This window comes from Hypanus sabinus, chromosome 29, assembly GCF_030144855.1.
Source record: "Hypanus sabinus isolate sHypSab1 chromosome 29, sHypSab1.hap1, whole genome shotgun sequence".
Taxonomy (NCBI): domain Eukaryota; kingdom Metazoa; phylum Chordata; class Chondrichthyes; order Myliobatiformes; family Dasyatidae; genus Hypanus; species Hypanus sabinus.
Genome location: NC_082734.1, coordinates 12,016,155 through 12,036,324, shown reverse-complemented (window position 1 = coordinate 12,036,324; position 20,170 = coordinate 12,016,155). Strand labels below are relative to the sequence as shown.

Below are 20,170 nucleotides of genomic sequence, written 5' to 3'. Positions count from 1 at the left end.
GTCATGGGTTAAGAGTGAAAGGTGAAAAGTCCAAGAGGAACATGAGGGGAGATTTCTTCTCTCGGAGGGTGGAGCGAGCTGCAAATGGTGCATGTAAGCCCGATTCCAAGGTTTAAGGGAAGTTTGGATAGTAGGGTTTTTTATTGGGGGGTACCGGGTGCTATGGTCCCGGTGCAGGTCCATGGGAGAGGTAGTTTAAATGGTTAGGCGTGGACTAGATGGGCTGAATGGCCTGTTCCTGTGTTGTATTTTTCTACGACTAACATTTATTGCCGTGGCACCAAATGGATTAAGACCATAAGGTCATTCCGAATAAAGACATTCCCCCTCACCTGTCTTTGTACTCTGAGGCTGTTCCCGCTGGCCCTTGACTCCCCCACTAGAGGAAATCTCCTGTCTGCATCCACTCTTTCTGGGCCATCCTGCCGTGCGTGTGTCCTACAGCCGTGTCTCTGGGAACGGGGAGGTGGGGGGGCTTCCCGCGGCCCCCGGACCAGAGGAGGAACCACAGCGGCTTTGTTTAGTCCCGGTTGTGACATGGGCCCAGATTTTGTGAGTTCAGATTAACCAACGGCTGGACAGATGCATGGCTATCTCTCGTCACCACGCCATTTTGGCCACCTGCATGGGGTAAAATTGTTATTTTTACACTTTGGGCACTTAATTTCAAGTTAGGCATAGACAGGACCAAGTTACACCACTGTTGTAAACGCCGTCCGTTCTGTCATAAAGTACTGGAAACACGTGGCAGGTCAGGCAGCATCTGTGGAAAGAGAAATTACTAACATTCCAGGCCGAAGATCCCTCATCGGGGCCATTTATAAACCGTTCAGTTGGGGATAATTTTGCTTGTCGTGGTTTCCACTTCTGAGAATCGATTTACCCTGTGAGTGTGGATCTATTTCACCGTGGGTAACATGGGCACCCCTCTGCAGTCAACATCAGCGGCGCGCAGGGATCTCTGTCAGTGTGAAGTTCTCCGCATCACATCATGTCAAGTCGTCACTTTTTATTGTCATTTCGACCATAACTGCTGGTACAGTACACAGTAAACACGAGAGAATGTTTTTCAGGACCATGGTGTTACATGGCACAGTACAAAAACTAGACTGAACTACGTAAAAACAACACAGAAAAAAACTACACTGGACTACAGACCTACCCAGGACTGCGTTAAGTGCACAAGATCACATCATTGCCCAGCCAGCAATGTGAGGGTCCATTCGCATTTGGCAAGAGACACTGAGTTATTTTTTAATTATTATTTATTTATTTACAGGACGAGGGCATTGCCAGCTAAGCCAGCATTTATTGCCCATCGCTAGTTGCCCTTGAGAAGGTGGTGACGAGCTGCAGTCCCAGAGGTGTCGGTACACCCACGGTGCTGTCAGGGAGGAAATTCCATGATTTTGACCCAGCGACGATGAAAGAACAGTGATATGTTTCCAAGTCAGGATGGTGAGTGACTTGGGAGGGGGATTTCCCAGTGGGGGTGTTCCCAGGTATCTGCTGGTCTCGTCCTTCCAGACGGTGGTGGTCGTGGGTCTGGAAGCTGCTGCCCAACTTCGGTGTGTTGTCGCAGCGCATCTCGTAGATGGTACACACGGTCGATGGTGGGGGGATTGGAGGCTGGTGGAAGGGGTACCAATCAAGTGGGCTGCCTTGTACTGGATGGTATCGAGCTTCTTAAGTGTTGATGGGGCTGCCCTCATCCAGGCGAGTGGCGAGTATTCCAGTACACTCCTGACCCGGGCCTTGTAGATGGTGGACAGGCTTAATATCGGCAATAGTTTTTCATTGGAACGCGGGATCAATTCTTCTCCTCCTCCCCGTATATCTATGTTATTTAATTGTTTTATTTATTTAGTGCTACAGCAACAGGCAATTCCAGCCCGCGGACCTTACACCAGGTGACCAATCAACCTAATTATTTATTTATCTGTCTATTGAGGTGCGGTGCAGACCTCCCGATCTTTCGAGCCAGGCTGCCAGGCAATCCCCGATTTAATCCCGGACAATTACAATGACCCATTAACCCATCTACTGGTACATCTTTGGGCTGTGGGAGGAAACCAGAGCACCCGGAGGAAACCCTTGTGGTCACAGGGAGAACGTACAAACTCCTTACAGGCAGCGGCCGGAATTGAACCCAGGTTGCTGGCGCTGTCCGCCTTTCTCCCATCTACCCAAAAGCCGATGACCTGGAGCTAGTTTCTCTGGATTGCATCTGGCTCCAGAGGTTTAGAAATTGCTCCCAGATGGGGTCTCAGCTCCACCTCAATTGCTGGCTGTAGTGAATCCTCTCCTGAAGGGGTATCACACCTCTCAGTGTCATATGTGAAGTATTTGACATGTGTTACACAGGTGTTGCTCTGGTTGGGTCTATGGGCTGACATTGCTGCCCGCTGGGGTTTGGAGCGGGGGATATCCGTGTGGTGTGAAGGCAACTCTCCCAGCTCATCCACATTTCCAGTGCCGAGCAATCTGGCCACCTCGCAACAAGTACTGGGCACTACCTCTGCCATCACCTCCTTCCCCTCCAATCCCTCACCTATTGTCTCCCTCAGTGAGACAGCCTCACCCATCATCGTGTTTCCCTCCCTCACCTTCTCCTCCCACAATGAGTGACTCCCTTACTACATGACAACCTTACCGACCAGCTCCCTCACTGTCCCAATGAGGAACTCCCTCACACACTAACTCTCTCACTGAGGGACTCCCTCACTCATTCATTCTCATTGAGAAGCTCCCTCACACTAATTCTCTTCACACAGTAACTCTCTCATTGAGAGGCTCCTCCATACCCTCTCCCTCCTACTGAGAGTTTCCTTCACACATTAATGCCCCCACTGAGAGGCCATCTCACACATTAACTCTCTTTGAGGCTCCCTCACTAAGGGGCTTCCTCACACATTAACTCTCTTTGAGGCTCCCTCACACACTAATCCCCTCACTGAGGCTCCCTCACACACTAATCCCCTCACTGAGGCTCCCTCACATGCTAACACCCTCACTGAGGGACTCCTTCATATCCTAACCCCCTCACACTCTAACTCCCTTACTGAGAGGCCCCCTCCTACCCAAACTCATTCAACACCTCCCTTTAATTGACTGATTCCTTCCGCCAAAGACTTGCTTGTCAACCTCTTCTTCCCCACCTCCCCCATCAAACCTCGATTTATCGTTTTGTAATATTTCTTATAAGTAAACCTCTTCTGTAAGTGTTTCAGCCTGTTAGATTTATATGGTTTGAAGCTGCTTTAGTTACAAGTAACCATACTTCGAACAGATGCCGGTTTACATAACCCAGACTTGACTCACTCACTGGCTTCCATTTGACACTGGGGCCAGCGGGAACTTCAAACAGCTCCCTTATGTAACATGGGCCATCAACATCAGGAAAGACTCACTCCGAGCAATATGCACCCATTCAGAACTTTTGCGATGATAGTCTGCATAAACTGGTCGAAATGTTTGCTCTTAATCCTTTGATGTTGCTCTTGTGGTGGATTGTTATTGGGATTCGCGTCTGGTTGCAATTATTTCACGGAAACAAGGCCAATATAACAGCTCTCAGGACCCATCAGCCTCATACAGAATGGAGAATGTTAATCAGAGACTGGAACAAGATGTGAGAGATGACAGAAGCTGGGATCTGGAGCCGCACTCAAAACAATGGAAGAACCCCATGGGTTGGGCAGCATCTGCGGAAGGAAACGGGCTGTCAACGCTTCATGTCCAGATCTTTTGTCTGGACTGAAAGCTGGAGGGGGGATGGCCAGTATAAAGAGGTGGAGGGAAGGGGTGGTGAGTAGTAGGAAGATCCAAGTGATGCGGGGGCGATAGGCAGCTGGGGTGGGTGGTGGGAAAGGCTGAACAAAAATCCGGTTCATTCTAAACAAGAGAAAATCTGCAGATGTTGGAAATCCAGAGAATCAGACACACAAAGTGCTGGAGGAACTCGGCAAGCCAGACAGCATCTATGGAAAAGAGTAAACAGTCGATATTTTGAGGCAAGGCCCTTCATCGGGATGACAGGAAGGGGAGAATTCAGAGGAAGAAGACGGGGAGAGGGGAGGAAGAAGTACATGGTGGCAGAAGATAGGTGAAACTGGGAGAGGGGGAGGGAGTGAAATAAAGAACTAGGAAGTTGCTGGAAGAGAAGAGGGCTGGAGAAGGGGAAATCTGGTGGGAGAGGACAGATCTGGTTTATTATCATTATTGGTTTGTTCTTTACGTGCTGTGTTGATGGATGTGGGCAATCACGATCTTTCCACGACCACGATTGTTCTTGGTAAATTTTTCTACAGAAGTGGTTTGCCATTGTCTTCTCTGGGCAGCGTCTTTACAAGACCAGGGACCCCACCCATTATCAACACTCTTCAGAGATTACCTGCCTGGCGTCAGTGGTCGTGTAAACAGGACTTGTGATGTGCACCGGCTGCTCATACGACCGTCCACCACCTGCTCCCACAGCTTCGCATGAGCCTGATCGGGGGGGCTAAGCAGGTGCTCCACCTTGCCCAAGGGTGACCTGCAGACTAGCGGAGAGAATGAGGGCAGAAGCTCCTTTGGTGGAGATGATTCTCCATCCCATCAGCCAATATTATCACTGACATGTTGTGCACTTTATTGTTTTGCATCAGCAGTACAGTGCAGAACATAAAAATTTACTATAAGTTACGATAAGAAATTATGTAAGGCCAGAGCGGGGTCTGTCAGAGACGAGGAGCAGCCCGTGAATCAGACCTGGTTTTATTATCACTGACGTGTGCTGTGAAATTTGTTCTGCGCCAGCAGCACAAGACATAAAAAGTTACAATAAAAATATAAATCGTGCAAAACAGGAATAGTGAGGTGGTGTTCACAGGTTCATGGACCATTCAGAAACCTGATGGCCGACATTAGAAGCTGTTACTAAAATGTTGAGTGTGTGTCTTCAGGCTCCTGTACCTCCTCCCTGATGGCAGAGGAGAAGAAGCTGTTCCTGAATCGCTGAGTGTGTGTCTTCAGGCTCCTGTACCTCCTCCCTGATGGCAGAGGAGAAGAAGCTGTTCCTGAATCGCTGAGTGTGTGTCTTCAGGCTCCTGTACCTCCTCCCTGATGGCAGAGGAGAAGAAGCTGTTCCTGAATCGCTGAGTGTGTGTCTTCAGGCTCCTGTACCTCCTCCCTGATGGCAGAGGAGAAGAAGCTGTTCCTGAATCGCTGAGTGTGTGTCTTCAGGCTCCTGTACCTCCTCCCTGATGGCCGACATTAGAAGCTGTTAGTAAAATGTTGAGTGTGTGTCTTCAGGCTCCTGTACCTCCTCCCTGCTGGTAGCAATGAGAAGAAGACACGCCCTGGATCTTCTCTGAGGGTTGTCCCCTTGTCGTGGTGGAGAGGCTTGTGAGTTCCTGAGACCCTGTGAGCTTAGCTCCTGGTAGAGTCACCCCATGTTGGTAAGGGAAAAGGGGAGGTTCCAGACAAAGAGTGACCCAGCCAAGACCTCGATGGTGGAGCTGGCGGGAGATGATGACGCATCACAACGGCGGTGAAGGTGGAGGGTCCCCGACCCCGATCTGTCAAAGACCGTGCGGTGGGCTGCCCGTGCATCAGCCTTCCCCACGTTAAAGAAAGTCACACACAGGCATTCTCCATCGCCCTAACATCCCGGTTTTGAGGTTCCCGGATCAGCCTCTACAGCTCCCTAGAGACCTAATAGGAGAACGTCATACTCGACTCGAGTGTTTGCACCACTCCTATGTACGCGAGGATCTTTACTGGTGGATGCCAGCCTTCTTGAGGCATTGCCTTTTGAAGATCTCCTCGGTGGAGCGAGTCCGCAACCTTCTGCAGCTTTTACCGCCTCTGCGCCGTGCTGCCTCCCCACCAGATGGCGATGTTCACCCCGGTCGGTACCCCTGTGGCGACCCATCAGCTCTCCTAATGAAATATAACCACGGTTGTGATGGGGTGAAGTTCAGAACCTGCCCTTTTGAAAGCTCATAAAAGCTCATGAACATCTGAAGAGAATACATTCTGATAAACTAAACAGGAACTCGGCTTATTTTCAGTCACGTCGCAAAAATGTTCAGAAATTGGAAGTACCATGGATTCCGGTTAATTTGGCCATCAGTTAAACTGGGCAGCTGCCTATTTGAGGCAACAGACACAAATCAAGCGAAAAGCTGACACCCCCATCGTTTATTTGGAACTCTATGCCATTTAATTGCGGCAGAAGACTGTGGCCAAACAGTTTCTAATTAGCAGCAGTCATGTGCATGTCATGGGGACATTATACATTATACTGTGCTTAGAGAAAACTGTTTTTAAATAGCGTGACCTGCATGTGTTTGTGTTTAAAAAGCAGAGATTTTTTTTCACTGATAGTTGGCAAGTAGCAAGCAGTAAGACAATCCGGAACTGTTTTGCTCACCGCAGTTTCAAGCATTCAGGCTTGGAGATGCCAGAAACGGCCGGGGATGAAAATGAAACAGCTTTTCTACTTAAATAAGTGAGGAACTATGAAGAATTTAAAGGCAGCAGCAATCATCGTGAATGTTACAATGGGAAGTGTAAACTTGAGCACCATCTTCCTGAGCATCCAGAGCACATTCAAGAGGTGATGGCACACAAAGGCAGCGTCCATTATGAAGGACCCCCATCACCCAGTCTTTTCATTACTACCATTAAGGAAGAGATTCAGAGCCTGAAGACACACCCTTAGCATTTCAAGAACAGCTTCTTCCCCTCCACCATCAGATACCTGGATGGACAATGAATCCATGTATATTTCTGCACAACTTATTTAATTTAATTTCTTTATATATATATATATATATATGTAGTACTTATTGTAATTTATAGTTGTTATTAGCATGGCTTATAATGTACTGCTGCGGCAAAACAACAAATTCTACAACATATCCCAGTGATATTAAAAGATATGTATATCTGATTCGGATTTTGTAACATTTGCAGGATGCAGTCTTCAAAAGTGTTGTCTGAAGGCAGTCCATTATCTGCATTAGGTACCTGCACTGATTTTGTTCATTTACAATCTATCAAAAGAACATACATTGGACACTGGATGAATCCCTTTGTTGATAACTATTACGTTTTATAATATTGTAGCAGTTTGCTCGTGTTCCAATATGTTCTACATTCATTTAAATACATAATCTGTTACTCAGTTTGTCTTTTTATACCTTTGTAACTATTGCCATGAAACTTTGTCTAACTGGGGCAGCCACTTAATTGGGCCAAAATGTACTGGTCCTGATATGTCCCAGTCAACTGGAATCCACTGTACTTCAAAACATGTTTGTCAGCACTTTACAAAAGAGTAGTGATTCATATAACATTTCATTGCAATTCATCAAACAAATGGGGCACCTTCAAAAACAGGGCACTGCTGTGGCATTATTACCTTCTTGAAAAAAGCTGTACCTATCATACTTACCATTCACTGTGTAATTCACAGACGTCTTGTTGCAAAAAAAACCAAGTGATCAGCTGCAGAAATCATTAAATACACAGCAGTAAATAAATCGAGTCCCACGCTCTCAATTCTCAACTATTTTGAGAGCTTTGTATTGAGAATGATGAGCAGTTTGAATCCATGCTGTTGCACACAGACGTCAAAAGGAAACCGTGAGACTCTTTTACGTGCTTTTTTAAAGCTGTTTTATAATTCATTGAAGACTCAAATGCTTCATTCAGTAATCACCCCAAGAATATTAGGCATGACATTGCTTATTTGCCAGAATTATTCACAAAGTTTAATGAAATCGTTCCAGGGAAATTATGTGAATCTTATCAAAGTTAAATCAGTCGTCTCCACATTTCTGTCTAATTTGAAGTGCAACATTGACCTTTTCCAATTTCTCTTTGAGTTTGGAAGAAAAGGAAAGAATGCCAGATGATGATCTTCAAGCATACTCTGCCCGCCTGGGTGAGCCGTGTAACGATATGTCAGAGAGATTTCAGAATCTTCTCTCAATCCAAATTCCAGATTGGGTTAGAAGTCTATTCCTGAACACTTGTAATGAGGAAATGGATGGAGGACGAACCAATCTCGCCACAAAATGACTTTGAGCTGAAGCCAACATTCAGAAAGTCACAGCAAGACTTTTGGTTGGAGAAAGAAGAGTCTGAACACTATCCTGTGCTGTAGAAAAAGGTCAAGATGTTCTTTCTTGTCTTTCCAACGCCATGTTTAGCAGATTGTGGTTTTAGTCACCCAACTTCAAAGACTCAAAGTACATTTATTATCAAAATATATCTACATAATACAACTTGGAGATCTGTCTTCCTGTAGGCAGTCACAAAACCCTGTGGAACCAGTTCAAGAAAACATCAAACGCACAGCGTTTGAGAAAAGCACCGATTTCGCAATGGTAAAAAGTGAGGGAACGACATGTGGAATATCAAGCATTCAAAGATTCAAGGTGCATTTATTATCAAATAATGTATCAGTCATACATTTTGAGATTTGTCTGCTTACAGGCAGCCACAAAGCAAGGAGCTCGAACAACCCAATAAACAGGACAAAAAAACCCCACAAAAAACTACTGCGCAGAGAAAGAGAAAAAAAACACACACACACGTTGTAGAAGCAAGTCAATAGCATTCTGGATCACACCGAGTCCAGATTCGCTCCCGGAGCAGCCTTGGCCCCTAGTTTTCACACCAGCAGGGCAGAAATACTGAGCGGCCAGATCAGTTCACAGGCTCTTTGCCGCGGAGAAAGTACTGAACATTCGCAGGAGAGTGAGTGATATCAGCCTGACACCCCCCACCTCCGTACCCAACATTTGGGCTCCCAGTCTATCCAAGCACCAAGCGGTGTCACGTTCCAGGTGCCCGAAGCTGTTCTCAACCTCACTGGATGGAACATCAAACTGGGAGTCCAGCAGTACGCAGTTTGGTTCAGTTCAGTGTTGTGCCGTTAGCTCACTGCAAGTCGCGGAGCATTCTCTGCTGAAGCACCCCAGTCTGCATCTATTGCCCTGATTGTAAACAGTTTTAAAAAAAAGAATAACCCGAATCCAGAAACAGATGCAACATGAACCTCAAATTTGCCCAAAATGAGTCCATAGCCTCGCCGATCAATCCTTGCAAGGTGGATCCCAGAACTCCTGTACTTTCCTCTGACAGCAGCTATCCATAGGGAGTGGAAGACCGGTCAAACCAGTGCCAAACACCCGCCCGTCCTACACTCTTATCCACGGCAACTTCAACCTTGCTCGACCGGAGAGGAGTAATGGAGTTAATCACGGTCACACGCTCCGTCTCCAGACTCTGGGCCGCACACTCTGCTCTAAACCTTGCCAAAGTTCCTCGAAGGCAGCAAAGCACCAGGTTGCTGAATTGGCCCAAAAAAACACACTAACAAAGTGTAGATCACAGGTTCCAGTTGCACGCAGCTCAGTAGCAGAACCATATTTGAAAGAATAAGTGATTTTGTCAACTGTCTGCAGGACATCGCTGTTAGTCGCATTGTTGGCTGGCACCATCTTGAAGTCACCTTCTTTCTCAACTTCTTTCAAAGCAACGAAACAGACTGCAAATTACTGAACGTGGGGATCTGAGACTCGTTCTGAGTGGTGTTTGGCCTGACGCTGAGAAGCTGCAATTACTGTACCAAGCCCATCCCTCTCACTGAAAGATAAAAAAGCAATGAAGTAGTAAGCAGTTGGAGTGCTAACGTACTGTCTAAAATTGTTAACGGAAATTGTTTTTACTGTAACTAAATGAAGAAATAATTTTATTTGTAGCTTTAAATAGATTTGAGTACTGTTTGCAATTATTTGTTACTGCTTTTCATTTGGAGTTTCTAATTTTTTTCATTGCGTTTAGTAAATCTTTTTATCGCTTTTATGTAATGGCTGGAAAGAGAGAGGGAGGTACTGGGGATGTGGTCTGGAAGCTATATTAAGAACAGTTAAGAAACTCATTGTGGACATTAACCATGTTTAAAGACACTGGGAGAGCACCAGGTAGGAAAGGTTTCGGGGATATGGATCAAACAAGGGCAAGTGGGATGAGATTAGATTGCATTCGTGGTTAGCATGGGCCAGTTGGGCTGAATGGCCGGTTTCTTCGCAGTATGACTCTATAACATGTGTTTAAGATTTTTACAGCTAATGTAGAGGGCATTTCATTTAGTAGCTTTCTGCAAATGCAATGTGTCCTGCTGATGGCATGTTTGGGTTTTGGCTAAAGATGAAGGGCTAATGATGTCCAACTTAGGAGCGTTGAGTTAGCCAGTCAGGCTGGTGGAATTGGGAGAACTGTGTGGAGCGAGATTTGTGATGGACAATGGTGGAGTTTGTGGTCTTTTGGCAGGAGATGGAGAGAGAAGATTGTGGGGGGGGGGGGATGGTTGTAGGACTCAGTCTGACGGGATGACACAATTGCAAGGAGTGCTTCGCGAGATGAGGGAGTCCAAGGTGGGAAGTTGGTGATGAGAAATCAGCGCCGTGAATAATGGTCCCACCCAGATTTTGGACAATACAAGCTCCAATGCAAGTCCGCCTTTAGACTGGTTTAATTGTAATGAGGCCTTTTATTTTTTTCCATTTCTTTTTTTCTCTCTTAATAACAGTTTGATAAAGCTGAAATTAGTAAATACACTTTCTTTATAACTGTGAATGACCTGTTATTTCTTGCTGATGGATAGTTGTGTATGGGCAGTACTTAAACAGCATTCACTCAAATCGTGGTTCCGTTAATCGAAACATCCTAACATCCTGTTTGGTTGAACCCATATCTTATCGACCCGAGACGTATATCGTTTAAGAAGGGTGGCCTTCTCGCTGCTGAGCCCCTGGTCATTAGCAGAGCTGGCTAACGAGCCAAATTTGCATACGAGCTCGGAGAGGGGGTTGCACACGGATGATAGAACAATGCAGGGCTATGGAGGAGGGAAGGGTTAGGTTGATATTGGAGTAGGTTAAAAGGACATCACATCATGGGCCAAAGGGCTGGAATGTTCTATGCTCTAAGGCAGAGATTGTCAACCTGATGATGACTGGGTGATTTAAGAGAAGAACTCAGAATAACGAAGGAAACCGATGATGGAATAATTTCCGCTGGAAGCTCGGGCGTCAAGTTCCTTGCTGAGCGGAGACACAAAAGACGCAGATACTGGAAGCAATAATAAACTGCTGGAAGAATTCGGAGGGTCAGGCAGCATCTGTGGAGGCAAAGGGGTTGTCGATGCCTCAGGTGTGAGAGTGTAGAAGGAATGTAACCAATACAGAACGCGAGGGAAGGGTGAGATCGGTGATAGGTGTAAGCAGATGAGGGGGGAGGGAGCTGATGGAAGGGGGAAGTGTTCCACATTTGACTTCACCTTGGCGACAGAGAAGGCCAAAGACAGACAGGCCTGTGTTGGAATGGGAGGGGGAGTTTCAATGACAGGAATCTGGACTATCATTGCAGACAGAGTACAAAATAACTGCCAGGTCCATGCTTGGTCTTGCCGATCTGGAGGAGGCCACATTGTGAGCGTTCAAAATAGTAGACCAGGTCGGAGGAAAAGTACGTGAAAGTCTGCCTCACCTGGAAGGATCTCCTGGTGGCACAGTATGTGCTGAGAAAAGGCTGGATGGAGGAATGGCAGACTCCCATGTACAGGCATAAATAAGAATTTATTCATAGGAGTTGATCTTATGGTCTTATGGAATTCTAACGGAACATTGGTGGCTTGAATGAGTGACACCATGAGCCAAATCATTCCCAAAACTGAAGGACCCTGCGATAAGCACTACTAGGGAGTCCGCTTTAACTAATCACAGTACGGGGAACACCCATGCCAGTCAAAATAAACTTGATGAGATTAAGCAGAAAGCACAAAGGCCTGACAAGATGACAATGAACAAATACAGGTGCACAGGTGTGGTGAACTACATATACCTGTCTGGACACGCCCCCCCGCTGACTGCTCCTGTGGCTCCTCCCACAGACCCCAGTATAAAGGCGATTGGGGACACCGCCCCGGTCTCAGTCTCCAGGATGTTGTGTGGTGGTCAATTGCTGCTTGTTCTTTCTTCCAGCCAATAAAAGCCTATATCTCGCCTCACATCTCCGAGAGTTATTGATGGTGCATCAGTTTTATTGGCTGGAAGTTTTAAAACATGGAGAGTATTTTACATCTGGAAAAATTAGACTTGGACCCTCAAGCTCCAGATGCAGCTCTTGCCTTTGAACTCTGGCTTGCATGCTTCCAATCATACTTGGAAGTGATTCCCGTGACTGAACTTGCCACAATGCACAAAATCCTCCTTTCCAGAGTCAGCCAGAAAGTATTCTCCCTTATCAGGGACCTGTTGACCTACCAAGGGGCACTGGACGCCCTCAAAAGACAGTACCTGCAGCCGGTGAACACCGTCTACGCAAGACATTGCTTAGTGACGCGGCAGTAGCGGACGGACGAGTCGAGCGCTGAGTTTGTCTGGGCCCTACGGACACTCGTGCGGGCCTGCGACTGCAGGGGACTGACGGCGGAACAGCATGCGGAGCTCCTGGTACGAGACGCCTTTGTTACGGGGATCAGGTCAGTGTACGTGCGCCAGCGGCTGCTGGAAAACGCCGACCTTACCTTACGCTGGGCGATCGAGCTGGCCGACACGCTGGAGGCTGCTCTGCATAACGCTGATGCTGTCCAGCCGCGCGATCCCCCGCCGGTTCCGTGGACGCTGCAGACCCCGCCACCCACGAGCAAATCGACCACAGCTGCTGCCAGTCGCAAGTCCGCGCAGTGTTACTTCTGTGGACTCGAAAAGCACCCCCGACAATGCTGCCCGGCCCGAGAAGCGACCTGCTCCAGCTGCGGAAAGAAGGGCCATTTCGCCAAGGTCTGTAAGTCTGAACCACGAGCCGGGTCGAGCAGCGCCGCGTGTCAGGCATGGGGGCCGCCATCTTGGTCGCCACCAGCTTGCCTGCCCGCCTCGTGCAAGACATGGGGGCGGCCATCTTTGTTGGTGCCACCTCGCCCCACCCCCGATCCGCCGGTGTTTACCGGGCACCAAGACGGCGATTCAACTCTGGCCTCTGTGACCCTCGACCAAAGCGCCCCACACCAGCTTGCGAGGTCAATGGTGGACATCCTGGTGGAGGGGCACAGGACTAGCTGCCTGTTTGACACGGGCAGCACTGAGAGTTTTATTCACCCGGACACGGTGCAACGCTGCGGACTCGTGACAGCCGGTAAGCCAGAGGGTCACCTTGGCTTCTGGGTCGCATTCCACAGACATCCGGGTGGGTTGTGTAGCGACATTGGTGGTGCAGGGCACAGAATATCAGGACTTTGCGCTACTGGTCATGCCTCAACTGTGCGACCTGTGCTATTGGGGCTGGACTCCCAGAGCCACCTCGAAATTGTGACTATGGCATATGATGGGCCCCTCCCACCACTCACTGTCAGGAATCCTCAGTTTTGTGGGACTTCATCATATATCCCGTTACTGACCACACACACACACCGACCCACACATCCCACCCAGCGCCATGCCGACAGCTGCGCTACTGACACCAATTGCAGCCTCTCCATCCTCAAGATCCCTCCCCCACCGCTGTTCGCCAACCTGACCCCCGACTGTAAACCTGTGGCAACTAAAAGCAGGAGGTACAGTGTGGGGGCAGGGCCTTCATTCAGTTGGAGGTGCAGCGGCTGCTCAGGGAGGGGATCATTGAGCCAAGCACAAGTCCTTGGAGGGCCCAGGTGGTTGTTGTTCGGACTGGGCAGAAAAATAGGATGGTTGTGGACTATAGCCAGATCATCAATACGTTCACGCAGCTTGACGCGTACCCCCTACCCCGCATCGTGGATATGGTCAACCAGATAGCTCAGTATAAGGTGTACTCGACAATAGATCTGAAATCCGCTTATCACCAGCTCCCCATCCGCCCAGAGGACTGCCCCTACACCACCTTCGAGGCGGGCGGCCCATTCCTGCGCGTCCCATTTGGTGTCACAAATGGTGTCTCTGTCTTCCAGAGCGAAATGGACCGGATGGTGGACCAGTGCCAACTGAAGGCCACATTTCCCTAACTGGATAACATCACCATTTGTGGTCACGACTGGCGGGATCACAACACCAACCTCCAACGATTTTTCCAAGTGGCCAAAGCCCTGAACCTTACTTATAACAGGGACAAGTATGTGTTCGGAACCACCCCACTCGCTATCCTTGGGTATGTCGTTGAAAACGGGGTCATTGGCCCTGATCCCGACCGTATGCGCCCCTGTTAGAACTCCCTCTTCCCACCACCCTCAAAGCCCTCAGACGGTGCCTGGGCTTCTTTTCCTATTATGCTCAATGGGTCCCCCATTACGCAGACAAGGCCCGCCCCCGGTCAAGTCTACCACTTTTCCCCTCTCTGCCGAGGCCTGCGCGGCCTTCAGCTGCATTAAAGGGGACATTGCCAAAGCAACGATGCATGCGATGGACGAGACCATTCCCTTCCAAGTAGAGAGTGACGCCTCCGACTTTGTGCTGGCTGCTACCCTCAATCAGGCAGGCAGGCCAGTAGCATTCTTCTCTTGTACCCTTCAGGGCCCTGAAATTCGGCACTCCGCGGTGGAGAAAGAAGCCCAGGCCATAGTGGAGGCTATTAGGCACTGGAGGCACTATCTCGCCGGCAAAAGGTTCACCTTGCTGACCGACCAGCGCTCAGTTGCGTTCATGTTCAGCAACCAACAGTGGGGGAAAATCAAAAATGATAAAATTTTGCGGTGGAGAATAGAACTCTCCACCTACAACTATGATATCCTGTACCGGCCTGGGAGGCTCAATGAGCCCCCTGATGCCCTATCCCGGGGAGCATGTGCTAGCGCACAGCTCGACCAGCTATACGCCCTCCACGCACATCTTTGCCACCTGGGGGTCACCCGATTTTACCATTTTGTGAAAGCCCAGAACCTGCCTTACTCCCTGGAGGACATCAGGACGATGACCAGGGACTGCCAAGTCTGCGCTGAGTGCAAACCGCACTTCTACCATCCTGAAAAGGCGCAACTTATCGAGGCCACATGCCCCTTTGAGTGACTGAGTGTTGACTTTAAGGGCCCCCTTCCCTCCACCAACCGCAATGTCTACTTTCTCAACATTATTGACGAGTACTCGCGGTTCCCCTTTGCCATCCCCTGCCCCGATACCACTGCCATGTCTGTCATAAAAGCCCTGCGCCAGCTCTTCACTCTGTTCGGATATCCTTGCTATATCCACAGTGATAGAGGGTCCTCCTTTATGAGTGAGGAGCTGCGCCAGTATCTGCTGGCTAGGGGCATTGCTACTAGTCGGACCACGAGCTATAATCCCCGGGGAAATGGACAGGTGGAGAGGGAGAATGCCACAGTGTGGAAGGCCACACTTTTAGCCCTTAAGTCAAAAGGGTTGCCGGTCTCTCGATGGCAGGAGGTCCTCCCTGAGGCACTGCACTCTATCCGCTCTCTGTTATGTACGTCCACCAATGCCACCCCTCACGAATGCCTATTCTCTTTTCCCAGGAAGTCTGCCACTGGGACCACCCTACCAGCTTGGCTGACGTCCCCGGGGCCTGTGCTGCTCCGGAAACATGTGAGGAGCAATAAATACTCCCCGCTGGTCAAGAGGGTTCACCTTCTACATGCGAACCCCCAGTATGCCTACGTGGTCTTACCTGATGGGCGGGAGGACACGGTCTCTGTCCGCGAGCTGGCACCCACAGGAGCAGCAGACCACTACCCCGAATACTCCACGGTAACTATGAACCCTGTACCCGAGGTGACACCGCGCACACCGAGCCCTACACAGACTCCTCACGACACTCCCATACCGGGCGTCTCACACGCGCATATACCAGGCGCCTCACACATACATGAGGGATCACTGACGCCTAGTGGGCTGACATCTCCAGTTAGGCTGGAACCAGCACAACCACCGTCTCCGGTGCAATCACCACCAGCACCTGTGCAATCACAGCCGGTGCTACGTAGATCGCAGCGACAGATTCGACCACCTGATAGACTTAACCTGTAAATATACTTGTAAGAAACTTCGCCCCATGGGGACTCTCTTTTAAAACAAATGGGGGGAGGGTGAATGTGGTGAACTACATATACCTGTCTAGACACGCCCCCCCCCCGACTGCTCCTGTGGCTCCTCCCACAGACCCCTGTATAAAGGCGATCGAGGCCTGAGCCCGGCCTCTCAGTCTCCAGGATGCAGTGTGGTGGTCAATTGCTGCTTGTTCTTTCTTCCAGCCAATTAGAGACTACATCTCGCCTCACGTCTCTGAGAGTTATTGATGGTGCATCACCAGGCCCGCAGGGCGCCTGACAACATGATGGTGCTGGTGGAGATATCTGGAGAGATGTTTCACCTTCTGCAACTGCAGGAGAGGGGAGAGGGGTGAGGGGACTAGGGAGTCCCAGACAGAGTGGTCCCTGTGGAAAGCGAAAAGGAAGGGGGAGGAGGTGGAGGGAAGACACGACCGGTGATGGTTTGTGTTGGAACTGGCAGGAGTGGTGGAGGATGATCGTAAGACATAGAGACAGAGTTAGGCCATTTGGCCCATCAGGTCCGCCATGTCATTCCTTCTTGACTGACTTATTTTCCCTCTCAACCCCACGTTGCTGCCTTCTCCCCATCACCTTCGTCCAATGGAAAGCATCCGGACGTTGCATTGTGGCTGAGTACGGAAACTCCCAAGTGCAGGAACACAGAAGGCAATATCTCGGGAAGCCAACATCCACCATTGATGCACCATCAATAACTCTCGGAGATGTGAGGCGAGATATAGGCTTTTATTGGCTGGAAGAAAGAACAAGCAGCAATTGACCACCACACTGCATCCTGGAGACTGAGGCCGGGGCGGTGTCCCCAATCGCCTTTATACCGGGGTCCGTGGGAGGAGCCATGGTCTGTGGGAGGGGCCACAGGAGCCGTCAGCAGGGGGGCATGTCCAGACAGGTATATGTAGTTCACCGCAACCATGTGGCGTGTCCAGGGCGAGGTAGCGCCCTTGGTCAGGGGGCTGTTCGTATCGATTCTTATCTTTGGTCCCTGCTGGAGACTTAACTCTCACCCGCAGCTTCAAGTAGCTGTTTGCGTGCGACAGCAGCCACTCCCCGATACACCTCTTCAGCAGGCGAGGGTAGCCGGCAGCCTCACACCCCAGTGAGATAGGGACATGCCTGTTCGAGCATGAGAAGTCAACCCTGGTGGGCTGGGCGGATAGATGGATACTCTATTGATCCCAAAGGGAAGTACAGAGTCACAGTAGCATTACAAGTGCACAGACACAAATGTACAATTATTCAAAGAGAAGTAAGAAAGAATAAAAAAAAAGTTACCTCAACCAGTCTAGCAGGAGGGGTCATCACTTCCCCAGCTATAGGTTGACTCATTATAGAGCCTAATGGCTGAGGGTAAGAATAACCTCATATCGCGCTCCTTGGAACAGCACAGTTGTCTCAGTCTATGACTAAAAGTGCTCCTCTGTTCAGCCAAAGTGGCATGCAGAGGGTGAGAAACATTGTCCAGAATTGCCAGGATTTTCCACAGGGTCCTTTGTTCTAGCACAGCCTCCAGTGTGTCCAGTCTGACTCCTGTAACAGAGCCAGCCTTCCTAATCAGTTTATCCAACCAGGATGTGATCTACAGTGAAATCCAACGGCCAGGAAGGTGGTATTGCAATGCTCCACAGCGAGCAAAGGGCACGCAAGGCACAGGAGATGCCATGGCCATCCAGTGCAGCCAAGGCAGACCTCTGTTGTGATGCTTGTTCATACCACCGGACCTGAACTTTCGAGGTCAAGAGAGTGAACTGCCCCACAGTGCAATGGCTTTTCCATTTTGAAAACTCCCCCACACAGGAGTTGGACAGGATGGACATCCATAATGGACTGTGTTGTTGCTACGAGGGGTGGCTTATTGCCCCTATCTCAGTGACCCTGATGTGCTACATGTGGAGGTTGGCGGTGTCCTGTCTGGGAAGGGGAAAGGAGTTTGGGCAGGTGTAGCTGATGGAGTCCTCACATGCATTTCCTCCATTTCCTGCACGTCTGCTCTCACCCGCAACAGACGTGCTGAGCTGTTGGTCGCATATCACTCCAGCTTCCCGTCCTTTGATCCGCAGCCACATGAGGCACAGAGAAAATAGAGAACATCTCTTCATCTTCCACTCAGGTGGCCTACAACCCAGCGCAGCGCATCGCAGGAAAAGCCCGCCCCCCCCGCCATTCCGCACATCTGCAAGGAGCTCTGCCACCAGAAAGCAACATCCATCATCAAGGACCCACTCCATCCGTTCTCTTCTCACTGCTGGCATCGAGAAGGAGGTACAGGAGCCTCAGGCCCCACACCAGCAGGTTCAGGAACAGTTCTTACCCCTCAGCCATCAGAGTGGATAACTTCACTCACCTCAACTCCGAACTGATTCCACAACTCATGGAGTCACTTTCAAGGACTTGACAACGGATGTTCTCAATATCTATTTATTAGCACAATTTGTCTTTTTTTGCACATTGGTTGTTTATCAGTCTTTGTTTATGTAAAGGCTTTCATAAATTCCACTGTATTATTTTCCTGCGAATGCCCACAAGAAAATGAATCTCCAGGTAGCATATGGCTACATAAATGTCCTAAACCAGATTGGATACCCCACTGACCCCAACTCTGAACTGTTTCTAAACCTACGGACTCACTCGCTCATTATGTATCTATCTGTCTATTTATATATGTATCTGCTTATTTATTTATTTATTTATTTATTTATTGTATTTTCACAGTTTGTCTTCTTTTGCACGTTGGTTGTATCTTTGTGTGTGGCTTTTCATTGATTCCATTGTATTTCTTTGTTCTACGGCGAACGCCCGCAGGAAAATGAATCTTAAGGTGACAGATCCGTGTTTTGATCGTGACTTGAGGAACTCAGTGGAGTGTGATAGGGGATCTTAGCGTGAAAAGTCAACTGTTTATTCATTTCACGGGAACATAGAAAACCTACAGCACTTTCTTGCTGGCGTTTGATGTTTATTTTTAAAAGCTTTTTGTATGATGCATGGGTTGTACTCCTAATGGTTTTTCTCCCCCCCCCCACTTTTTTGCTTCGTAGGGGTTTTTTTATTCACAAAATTTTCAATCTTTAAGATAATCTCTTTTTTTTCCTTGAGGCATTGTAAGTGTTGTTCCTTCTATGTACTTGTGTTATTTTGGAATAATATAATAATAATAAAAAGATTTGAAAAGAAAACCTACAGCACAATACAGGCCCTCCAGCCCACAAAGCTGTGCCTGCTTAATATTTTGTCTCCTTGCCCGGTTCCGCCCATCGCCTACCTGCCTCTCTCATCCCCCCCCCCCCTCACTTCGATATACTGCCTCCCTATCGTCCCTGCACCCTCATGCCCCTGAGGTAGGGTCTTGCCTTGAAATGCCAACCCCACCCTCAGCCTCCCTGCTCCCTTGGTGAGAGGCCCACTCAGGCGCCTACCTTCCACCGAGTGTCTCCTTCAGCCACAGAACTCCAGCCTTCCTGGAGTCCAGCACGTAAAAGAACGCAGTGGAATTGAAATTGGTCTATTATTATCACATTATCTAAATACAGTGAAGAGCTTGTCTCGGCTACTGCTCATGCAGATCAGGTCATTACACAGCACACAGGGTAAAACATCGGCAATCCAGAATAAAGTGTAAAAACTACCGATAAAGAGCAGTCACTAAATGATAGTGTAAAATCATAACAAAGTAGATTGTGAGGCCAAAATTCTATCTTATCACACGAGAGTCTGACAACAGTGTTGTAGAAGCTGCCTTTGCCTGTGGTGGCATAGTACTGTGCCAAAGTCTTAGGCACATGTATATAGCTCGGGTGCCTAAGACTTTTGCACAGCACTGTATTTGTCAACATGGGGCAGAGAGTGAGTCTGTAAATCCGGCAGGAGCAAAGGATGTAGGGAATGGCAAGGGTGAAGCACTGCGGGAGGGGTGTGGGACAAAGGAGGAGTACCAGGGATGTGGGGGGGGGGGGGTGGGTGATGGCGGGGGTGAAGACACACCCAGCCCTGAGACACTAGGCATTTGATTCCAAACAACTGGTTTATTGTTCATTACAGAGTGTCTCTCTAGTGCTTCCCACTCCCTCCCCTCTCCCCTTTTCCCTACCATGATTCCCCTCTCCCTGCCCCCTTCCCACTCTC

General features: G+C 49.0%; 1 long non-coding RNA gene across 1 annotated transcript; it reads left to right on the top strand.

The window, feature by feature from the left end:
- The first annotated feature begins 1,320 nt into the window (after positions 1 to 1,320).
- LOC132382987 (uncharacterized) lies at positions 1,321 to 19,803 on the top strand. Its single transcript, XR_009508515.1, has 3 exons — positions 1,321 to 1,458; positions 15,497 to 15,728; positions 18,109 to 19,803. It is a non-coding gene; the product is annotated as an uncharacterized LOC132382987 (long non-coding RNA).
- Positions 19,804 to 20,170: the final 367 nt, after the last annotated feature.